This window comes from Grammomys surdaster, unplaced genomic scaffold (assembly GCF_004785775.1).
Source record: "Grammomys surdaster isolate TR1022 unplaced genomic scaffold, NIH_TR_1.0 271, whole genome shotgun sequence".
Taxonomy (NCBI): domain Eukaryota; kingdom Metazoa; phylum Chordata; class Mammalia; order Rodentia; family Muridae; genus Grammomys; species Grammomys surdaster.
Window position 1 is genome coordinate 2,268,595 of NW_021604712.1, and position 10,483 is coordinate 2,279,077.

Below are 10,483 nucleotides of genomic sequence, written 5' to 3' on the forward strand. Positions count from 1 at the left end.
TCAGCTCCTTTAATCCTTCCCCATCAACATCCCATTCAAGTAGAAAGACCTTGCAGACAAACTCCAGCCTCCCTCTGCCACCAGACTACCGCCCCAAAGTCCCCACCAACAGCCCTTGGCTCATTTCCCCACTTCAGATGTCTCGCCGGTGCAGAAGACTGAGAAGCCTTCTCCGGAGTTGTCAGACTCTGGAGCGAATGACCCACTGCCACTGCTGCGCTTCAAGGATCACACCCGCCTTGGTCCTGGGCCACCCAATTGGACTCTGCTGGGATCCCCTCCAGCACCACCATCTCTAAGCACCCGGTCGCTTCGCAGAAAAACTCGGCCCTGCTGCAACTGAGATCGCTCACGAACTGTGATCTTGCGAGCCTAAAGCTGCTTCCAGGGACACAGCTACCAACCTAGGGAGCTAGAGACATGATGGTCCTTGGGGCGCGCAGGGCCGAGCCCGCTGGTGTGCAGGCAGAAGCTATATCCCTAAGGCTCATCTTGGAAAGGCTTCAGGGTGGTGATGTCCCTTTTTCGGTCTCTTATTTTTCCAGGAGAAAAATGTCTCCACCCCAAGGTTTTCTAGGCCCCACAGCTCTTTTGCCTTTTGGGTATTTAAGGGACTGGCAAGTTCCGCTGAGCAACATCTTCTGGGTGATACAAATATGCCAGCGCAAGTGTTTTCAGTCAAACGGATTCCTCCGCCCCACCCCACTCCCCCAAGCCTGCCCATCTGGCTCTTTGGGGGGAAAAATTCTGGGTTTTGATCCAATTTCTCTTAAGAGCTATCACAGTCTTCACTTGCAGGCCACACAAGCTGCAGGGCTACGTCTGCATTTAGTACTCTGCTGTGGGAAAGGCGACTAGGGAGAAGGAGGCTGGGGGTGGGGGATTGGGGAGTCGGGGGCGGGGCTTCTGCCCTGAAGTCACGTGGTGGCTCAGACGAGCAGCAAGGCAGCACAACTTCAGAATCTGGCTTTCCCGAAGCAGGTGAGTAAGTGGAGACTAATTCCTCAGCCACCTGTGCAGCCAGAGGCTGCAGTTGCCTTTGGTCGAAAAGCTCTTGGTAGTAGCTGCTGTCCCTTCCAGTTGGGCTACCCCGGTATTCCTCTCAAATATTTAGGTCTCAGACTACCAGGCTCTCCCTATTTATTGTTCCCTTGAACTGGAGCTTCCAAGTGGAGTGTAGGGTTTGTCTAGTGAGAGTTCACTGGCCTGACCAGCCAAACCCAACAATTGTGTGGAATCACAGCGCGGCAGCCTGCTGGAGGAGCAGCCCGGCATACTAAAGCAGGCACACAGCCAGACTGCTCAGAGACCTGGTGTGACTTTCCCCCTTCTTAGCTTCAGCAATTAACACCGTTTGCTGGAAGATGCCTTTCAGGAGCTCATTCTAAACCTTGCATAAGGAGGGCTTTTCCAGCAGCTCAAGACACTGTGGCTCCAGTCAGAACGCTGTGGGCTTCAGAAGGAAGGAAGGTGTGGAAGATCGGATTCTCTAGCCCCTGCCCTAGGCCCAGTGGCAGCAGGAATTTTCATCTTAACACCTGTTTTCTCCATGTAAGAAGGCCAGTCCATTATTGTCACCTAAGGTCACAACTGAATACAATTTGGGAGGGACACTAGGCTCTGAGGACCCCCCCCCCGTTAGGAATGGGTGCTATCTTGAGAGGAGACTCAATTACAACATATGTATGTATGCTTATGTATAGATACATGTATGTGTGTAAGCATATGTATGTAGCTGTGACTATGTGCACATGTGTGCGGGCGCTGACAAAGGCCAGAAGAGGGTGTCACATCCCCTAGGAGTTGTGAACCTCGCCACATGGGTGCCAGAAACCAGACTCTAGTCATCTGTAAGAACAGCAAGCATTCTTAAGCACTGAGAAATCCCTCCAGTCTGGGACCCGACTTTTTATTTTTCTAGCTTTGACTTTGGAGTTTCCTATGTGTTTTGATCATATTCAATCCCCCACTCCCCCACCCCTTTTCTTACCTATCCAAATTTGTGTCTATCTCTTTTAAACCCTTCAAGACCAATCTGTGTTGCATATATATATATATATTTTTTTTTTTTTCCTTGGGTATGTGGGCTTTTACTGGTTAGTTTATCAGAGGTAACTCTCTTTCCTCTCAATAGCTAACCATTTGCTCCATGGCTATCTGTTTAGGATGGACTCTGTATTGTCTTGGGGGATAAAGAAATAAGGCGATTCTTGCTGTGGTATAATATAATATGTTCTCCAATTGTCCCCAGGGAAGGCTTTAGGAGGCGGAGCCTGGTGATCCTTATATTCTTGGGACATGTTTTCGAGGAGAATTCTGAAACCCCGACCCTTTTCTTTTCCTTCTTTGCTTCCTGGCCATGAAGTAAATCATCGACAGTGCTGTATGCTCCCCAAAGCCATGGGCCCATCTGGTCAGAGTCTGGAAACTCCCAAACCATGAGTCAAGACAAGCTATTTTCTTGGAACACAAGTCTCATGTCCTTTGTCCTGTGCTTCCTGTCAGATCTCCCACTCCTCTTTCCCTCCTTGCAAAGACAGACACCTCATGGGAAGTCACCATGAGCCCTACCTGTAGTTTCAGCAGTGCCTTCCAAACAGAATCTTTTTCTGCTCTGCCCCTTTCTTAGTCACAGACACCCTGAGGGAAGCGTCACTGCATGGAGCAGGGAGACCTCAGGCCAGTGACATTCCACAGACCCTCCTGGCTTCCATAATCTAGCCTCACATGTGTATGAATACGTATGTATATGCATGTGACTGTAGGTACCTGCAGAGGTCAGAGCTGTTGGAGTCCCTGGGCTTGGAGTAACAGTCAGCTATGAGCCAAGTGACATGGGTATGATGGGTACAGAACTTGGGTCCTCTGGAAGAGAAATACACACTCTTAACCATTAAGTCATCTCTCCAGCCCCTTGATTCATTCTTAAACCGTCTGTGCTGGTTTACATTTTCAGTTACGATAGGTTCCCTGATCATCGTTGTGTAGAGGAGGAAACTGTGACTGAGTGATCAGAAATATTCACCCAAGCAGGGCATAGTGGTGCAGGCCTTTAATCTCAGGACTCAGTAGGGGATTGGGGGGGGGGGGGAAGGCAGGCAGATCTCTTGAGTTCTTCGAGGTCAGCCTAGTCTACAAAGTGAGTCTCAGGACAACCAAAGTTAGCGAGATACCGTTCCCTCCTCCCGAAATCTTTCCTGAGATAGCTGCTATTGGGGAACCCCTCGTTGTGTTCTTCCTGTTTTGAGACAGGCCGTCAAGAATAGCCAGGTATGTTCTGGATCCAATACAGGCTGAGGTCAGAGGAGACCTGAGGGGAAGGTGGGTATTACTACATGTTGGGGCCGAGGCTGTTTACCGAGATGCTATACTGTTTTCACTGCAGTTGAATTTAACTGATAAGCTTTTCCATGTTGACAGAGATCTTCATTCTGTGATGGCCCACCCCCACAGGTCTCCCTGGTTCTCCTGGGCGACACAATTACTTGTTCTGGCTAGGGCAAACCATGGCATTCTTCATTTGGGTCACCGTAGTCTTGGTTTAGCTTTCTCTCACTTATACAAACACAACCCTGGAAGTGAATGGTCCAATATTAATTAGTCCTAGGCATTTTGTCAACCTTAAAATGGGGATGTGTCAGTGGCTCTCAATCCACTGTTAACCTCTCAGTTATGAATCTGATAAAATTTTTGGAATGTTCTATGCTTTTGGTCTACTCTAAAAAAAATAGGAGAGGGGACAGGGGAGACAGTTCAGTTGGTAAAGCACCTGTCTTGCAAACATGAGGACAAGAGTCGATTATTTGCCTAGTCTGAGTGTGATCCCAGAAACTCACACGTGTGCATGCAAACACACGCAGAGCTTACTTACGCTGTATCTTGAGGAACTGGATCGGTTTGGTTCACTTTTATAGCTCCAAGTGTGAACCTGTCCTTTTATATTTACCCAGCCTCTTTGCTATGTCAAGGGCTACACTGGGTCTGGCTAACTTGGAGTTGAAGCAGTCTTTGTTCCAGTCCTCCAGGACCTTCAAATTTGTCCAGGCTTTGATCCTATCACCTCTTCGCCTTCATCTCCCCACACTAAGGTCCTAAAGGAACAAAGCAGCACAGCCTCTTGTGAAAGATGCTCTCTTGTTATTTCATAACAAGAATGGTTAAAGGTTGCTCATCCTTCTACAGCCTTGAGATACTTTTCTGCAGTGGAAGGACATAAACTTACTGCCTGGGAAGAACGTTATATTTTGGTTTGGTGTCCAGTACCATTTCTGATACAACGTTAGCAGTTTCTGAGCATCCGGCCCTGAATGGCTTTTAACTAACAAACTACAAAGACGCCTCAGGATCCTCCTGTGTGACTACAGCCTAGGTTTGGGTTATGTTATTGTAGAGGCATTCATCCGGGCAAAGCTTCCTTTGTATTTTCTCTCTCAGCCTCAAGCTCACGCTGTAGTTAATCAGCACTTGTTTGAGAGCTCCCTCCACAGTACCTGCATCCCATCGGCAGGCTGGAAGCATCTGACCTTTCTTTCTTCAGATAATCTATGTAAATATAAACTAAGTCTGGGTGCACAATTCATCCTGGGGGATTCCCCCCTGGTCCTACTTCTTCATCCAGAAAAAGCACTGCCTTATCCTATTTTTGTTTCTTGCCTCTGAGGAATTCTTTTTTTTTTTTTTTGATTTTTCGAGACAGAGTTTCTCTGTGTAGCCCTGGCTGTCCTGGAACTCACTCTGTAGACCAGGCTGGCCTCGAACTCAGAAATCTGCCTGCCCCTGCCTCCCAAGTGCTGGGATTAAAGTCCTGCACCACCACTGCCTGGATACCTCTGAGAAATTCTAATCGTTGACAATTCCCTTCTCCCCACTCTGGAGTCAACAATCTCTTATAAGTGACCTTCCAGGTGGAACCTTATAGGATGGGATTTTGAAGGTATAGATTTATCCCTAGGTCTCTTCTTGCTTTTAGACTTGTTTGCCTTTCCTCACATTGAATTGTCCAGTCTCACGTTCTCCCTATAGAAGCTGGTGTGCTTCATCAGATAATTGATACTTTACAGTATGCTTAGCAATGGTAATTTAGTGCACATTCTATCAGAGTGACCACTAAAGGGGACAACTACACAGACAGGCTCCCTTTATGGGTGTGACACAGTACATGCACAAGAGCCAAGTTTAAGGACAGTTGTCCTTCTGGTCATGAGGATATCACTACCGTCCTTTCGTCCTTTCTTGTCATCACTATCTTCTTCCCTACAGTAGACGGTACGCTAGGCGGCCATGGAACTTCTTCTCCATGGTCACTGCGGTAACAGGTTAGGAGAGAACTTCTCCCGATTTATTTGCTCCCAAAGCATTTGTAAGTTGCTGTCATTGCTCTGGCACTAAGAACTTCTTCAGGGCTTGGGAGTAGGGTTCAGTGGTACAGTAATTGCCTGGTGTATGCAGTACTCTGGGTTTGATCCAGTAACACAAACACACACACACACACACACACACACACACACACACGCCCATGCTTGCCTGCACATGCACACAAACACACCTCATCATAGATTTTGGTGACTCTTGCAACATGCTTCTTGAACCATTTGGCCCACTTCACTTTCCTAGCTTTTCTGGCTGCCCTCCTTTCTTTCTGTGTGTACATGCTATTTTTGTTTTGATGGTTTTTCCGTTACAGTGAGGATAACTTCTTGGTAATTAAAACGTACAGATTTTTTTCTCTAACATTTAAATGTTACTTTTCCTAGAAGAAAAAAGTTCTCTTTTAGAAACTGAGGCAGCATTCCCCTGGGACACTTTCACATGTACTGGAAAAACATTTTTGCAGATTCCAGCCACTTCTGAAAGTCTTTTTAAATATGTTTCATCAGACTAGCCATACTTTTTCCTCACAAGAGATACATTTCTTTTGTTAATGTATTGTTTTTCTATCTCACTCTAAGAACTGAGGGCTCTGAGCTGGGTTTGAGGTACCCTGTGATGCTCAGCAGATGGGCCTGGTCTACACTAGGCAGCTTAGTAGAGGATCTGCCATCCTGACAGAGGATGACAGTGCCCCAAGAAGGGTGTTTTTGGGGTCCTTAGGAGCCCTGAGTTTGCAGCCAATTCCTACAGTCACAAGACAATGTGGGCCTTACTGAGAGGCGTTGGGAAATGGAGGCCAGGAGCATCCTTTAAATAGGACAACAGACTTGCAAAGCATGAGGCCCTGTCCCACTAATGCATAGCTATTACCCTCAATGCTTTTCTCCATCAGTATTGGCCTCACAGCATCTAAAACAGCTTCTGTCAAGATTTTATTTCTTGGATAAACTAACAGACCCATACACAGGTCCGCCTTCTGGTCTATTCGTCACCTTTCCTCAGAAAGTTCAGATTGGGCAGTGTGATTACTGCTACCAGGATGCCTCAGATACGGTCCCAGCTGCTTCCTAACCATGCTCTATGACTCTGGCCCATGGTATACGCTTTCTCTTGCTCTGAAAAGAAGCAAGGGCTTGTTTTGTGTTCCCTGTGCCCTGTTTTCCCAGCCTGAATCAAGGTTGCACTGGACTCCTCCTGATGATCTTCTAGGAGTTTCTAGGGCCACCTTTCCATCTTTGTGCCTCACTCCGTCTCACTTTCTAAGATCCTTAGCAAGCCCTTGGCTGAGCCTTTTTCATCTTTCAGCATTTTCCCCATGTCTCCCCATTGGGATTATTAACTGGCATGCCACTGGCCTGCTGTCATGATCAAAAATCTCTTCCCCTACTTTTTCTTCTCTTGAGAGATTTGTTGAAGATCCTAAAACACATAACATTTAGTGTATAAGACTCCCATTTCTTCTTCCTACAAAGCCCAGTAGACGAGCAGGGACATTGTGAATTACTTGTCAGTGCTGAATCTCAATCTTTCAAAGATGCTGCCATATTTCTGAGGCAATCTGTCTGGGGATAAGGACTGCCTACTTTTAGCTGTGTGGTACAATCATGGCCTGTCCTGTTTTGGTCCCTTCAGCTCCTACACTTGAATGGCCTGGCTGCCACAGGGATATGGCAGATGGGTCTCCAAGTACTGCAGTCCCCCTTGTAGGGACTTGTAGGGACGTATCGAACCCATGCAGCTCTGTAATGAATTGTCCTTGCCCAACATCTGACTTTCAAACAGTTTCTGGAGCTTCATCTGTAACATTTCTGCATTCTCCGAGTGGAAATATTGCTGAGCAAGTAGGAAATGTTATTGGAGAAGTGACATTTTTATGTTTTACTGTCAGCATGAAATTTGCCAACAATGATATACCTGAAACCATACCCTAAAGGCATTTAATAACACCCTGTCACTTGAAGCAGCCAATAAGATGGCTCAGTGGGCAAAGGTGCTTGTTGCCAAGCCAGATAGCCGGAGTTCCATCCCTGGGACCTGCATGATAGAAGGAGAGAACTGACTCAATTCTCTAACTTCTAACACACACACACACACACACACACACAGACACACACAGAGTAATTAGAAGGGGGAGAGAGGGCTCAGCAGTTAAGAGCACTTGCTGCTCTTGCACAGAATCAGGGTTAGGTTCCCAGCACCTATATGTGAAGACAGTTCACAACCATCCATAACTCTAGTTCCAGGGGATTAAGGCACATACTTGGTGCACATCCATACACAAGGGCAAAACACTCATGCAGATAAAATGAGAATAAATAAATTCTTAGAAAATTAGAAGCAGCTTTTGGATTCCTATACACCCGAAAGTTCCCGTAATGAGTGGACCACACAGTCTTTTCCTCTCTATTCCAGTAACTTCCTGACAGCAGAACTGGCATGAAACCATTCATCCACATGGCAACTGTGGGAACGGACAGCAAGGGAGTCTGTGTCTTTCTCTTCAAGAGCAGATGGCTACACTATTTGTATTAATGAACAACTCTGTGCCAAGCACAAATACCGTGGACAGTTAGCAAGAGGAACCGGCATTCAAGTTAGTAATCAAATCCAAAACTGCTCGGAATGGTGAAGGGCAGAGGAAGTACAGAAGAGTCCCCACTGACAGGAGGTGAGGAAGGACCCGTCCGGAAGGAAGTGCTCATGTGACCTTCCTCCCCACCACTGCTCTGATCCTTATTCTTGCCTAAGAGGGAGAACACTTCCTCATCTTCTGTGTGTGAGAGAGAATATAGCATCCTGGGCTAAAATTACACAGTCTGGAAAGACTACAGTTGTAAAAGGGGGATGGACCTGCAGCTCCCTTAGGAGGCTGATGTGAGGAGTCAAGGAGTTCACACTCAGATTCCACTCAGAACAGCTGCAGAAACACAGCAAATTTCGAAAGTGGTTTCCAACGTTAGATGAGTACCCTGGATAAAGACCATCGCTTGGGTTATTATAGAATGCCTACGACGTGCCAGGTTCTGTTAGGGCCTTCGCAAATGTGGAAAATGGGGCGGGGGAAGACCCACAGCACCCTGTAAGGACCCCTAGATAACCTTGACCTTGGGTAGGTTTTAGGACCCAGTGAGTCCTCATTACAAGAAATAATTCTGTAGAGGACTGCAGAATCACCTTAACTATGCATGTGGATGTAGCCAGTCCCTGTTTATAAATATGTCCAAGACTCAAGATGGTTAAGTGACTTGACCAAGGTCCCCAGGAATACAAATGTCAGGGCAGAGCCTAAATCCAGGCCTCATGATACCAAGTCCAGTGTTGTTTCTCACTAAGCCACAGATGCACCTGATCTTCACCCAAGGTTTATCTTCTCCTGTCAGCTCAATAATACATCCCATATGCCTCGTGATGGAGTGTGCATTAGAAACGGGAATATGTTTAGAGGAATACTATTTTACAGACACTAAAACAAATAGAAAAATGTTCTTAGAAAACGAGTATTTCCCTCAGCATCCTCCTCCGCCCCTCCTAAGCCATGTCGGAAGTTTAAAGAGTTATAGAATTCTTCATCTGTCTTTTGGATGGCAAGAGATTTTTAAATTTTTTTTTTCTGCCAAGTAGTCACAGTACCCTCTCCTGGGTTTAGGCATGTTCTAGACCACCATGAACAATTACACAACAAGAAAATACTTAAGTTGGTCCAGATGTAGAATCTATTTATTCTCTGCAATTAGCCCACAACCATTCCAGGGCAGTCTCAGATTCTAAGTGAATTCTGGCCTTGGATGGTAGGAGGGATGTGTGTGTGTGTGTGTGTGTGTGTGTGTGTGTGTGTGTGTGACACAGAGGGCACCTGCCTGCCTTGAGCGTCACTTCCTCCTGTATACTCTTAACTCAGGCTGCTGGAAGGCAGCAATCTGCTCCTTACCCAGAGTTCAAGTCACTAGACGCTACAATGGTGGTGGACACTTACTCAAGAAGGCAGGCTCCTTCAATATAGGAGTCCTTTTCTCAAAATAGTTCCAGCAGAAAAAAAAAAATGAAAACATTGTCAAACCCTGAGCTGGCCTTCAACTTCTTACATAGCCAAGGATGGCCTTGAACTCATGACCCTCCTGCTTCAGCCTCTAAGAGCTGGGATTATAGGAGTGTGTCACCACTAGTTTTTATATGATCCTAAGATGGGACATTGAGTAGTCAGTTTATCATCGTTATGGTAACTTCCAGAGGAAAGCATTGGTTTTTTTTTTTTCCCTTTCTGAGGTAAGATCTCCCCGTGTAATCCTGGCTGTTGTGGAGCTCACTCTGTAGACCAGGCCTCAGAGTCAGAGATCCACCTGCATCTTCCTTCCAAGTGCTGGGATTAAAGGCTTTATTTACTCTGCTTCGTGGTTTCAGAGGTGTCAGACCAGAATCTTTGTCTTCATTGTTTCTAGGTTGTTGTGAGGCCATTCATTTTGATGGCAGATGCTACTCATCTCACGGTGGACAGGAAGCAGGGAGGAGCAGAGCAGAGTATAAGGGACAGGAGACATCCTTCAAAAGTGCTCTCCCACTGACCCAGCCCCTCCAATCAGGCCTTGTCTCCTAACAAATCATTACCACTCCCTCTGGTAACACTGTCAAATCATGAATGTACAAATGGATTAACCCATTAGGAAACCAGAGCCTTCAAGATCCAACCACTTCCTAAAAACCCATCAGCGGACAACCCCAGTGCATGAGTCTCAGGGGCATCAGTTCAAACACAACAGACAGCATTCTCTAGTCGAAATCGCAAGCTAGCTTTGTAGCGATGACCGGTGTGTGGCAAAGTAGGCTAAACTCTCATGAATCTCTCGTGCTAGGACAAAAATGCGCTGCCCATGCCTAGCAGGGATGAGCCTGTATGAGATTTCACCACGACCGAAAATCTCATAGCAGCCTCTCAGCAATGCATTTGCACTAAAACTGTATTCATTATTTAAAATATACCTTCTTCCATCAAAAGTATTAAGTTAAGTAGAATAAAAACATATCACCCACCCAAATGTCCAAATATTAATTATTATTCTCTCCAAGGTACCAATTACTGCAAAGAAACCCTGTAATTTTTGTGGTCCTGTCAATGAGC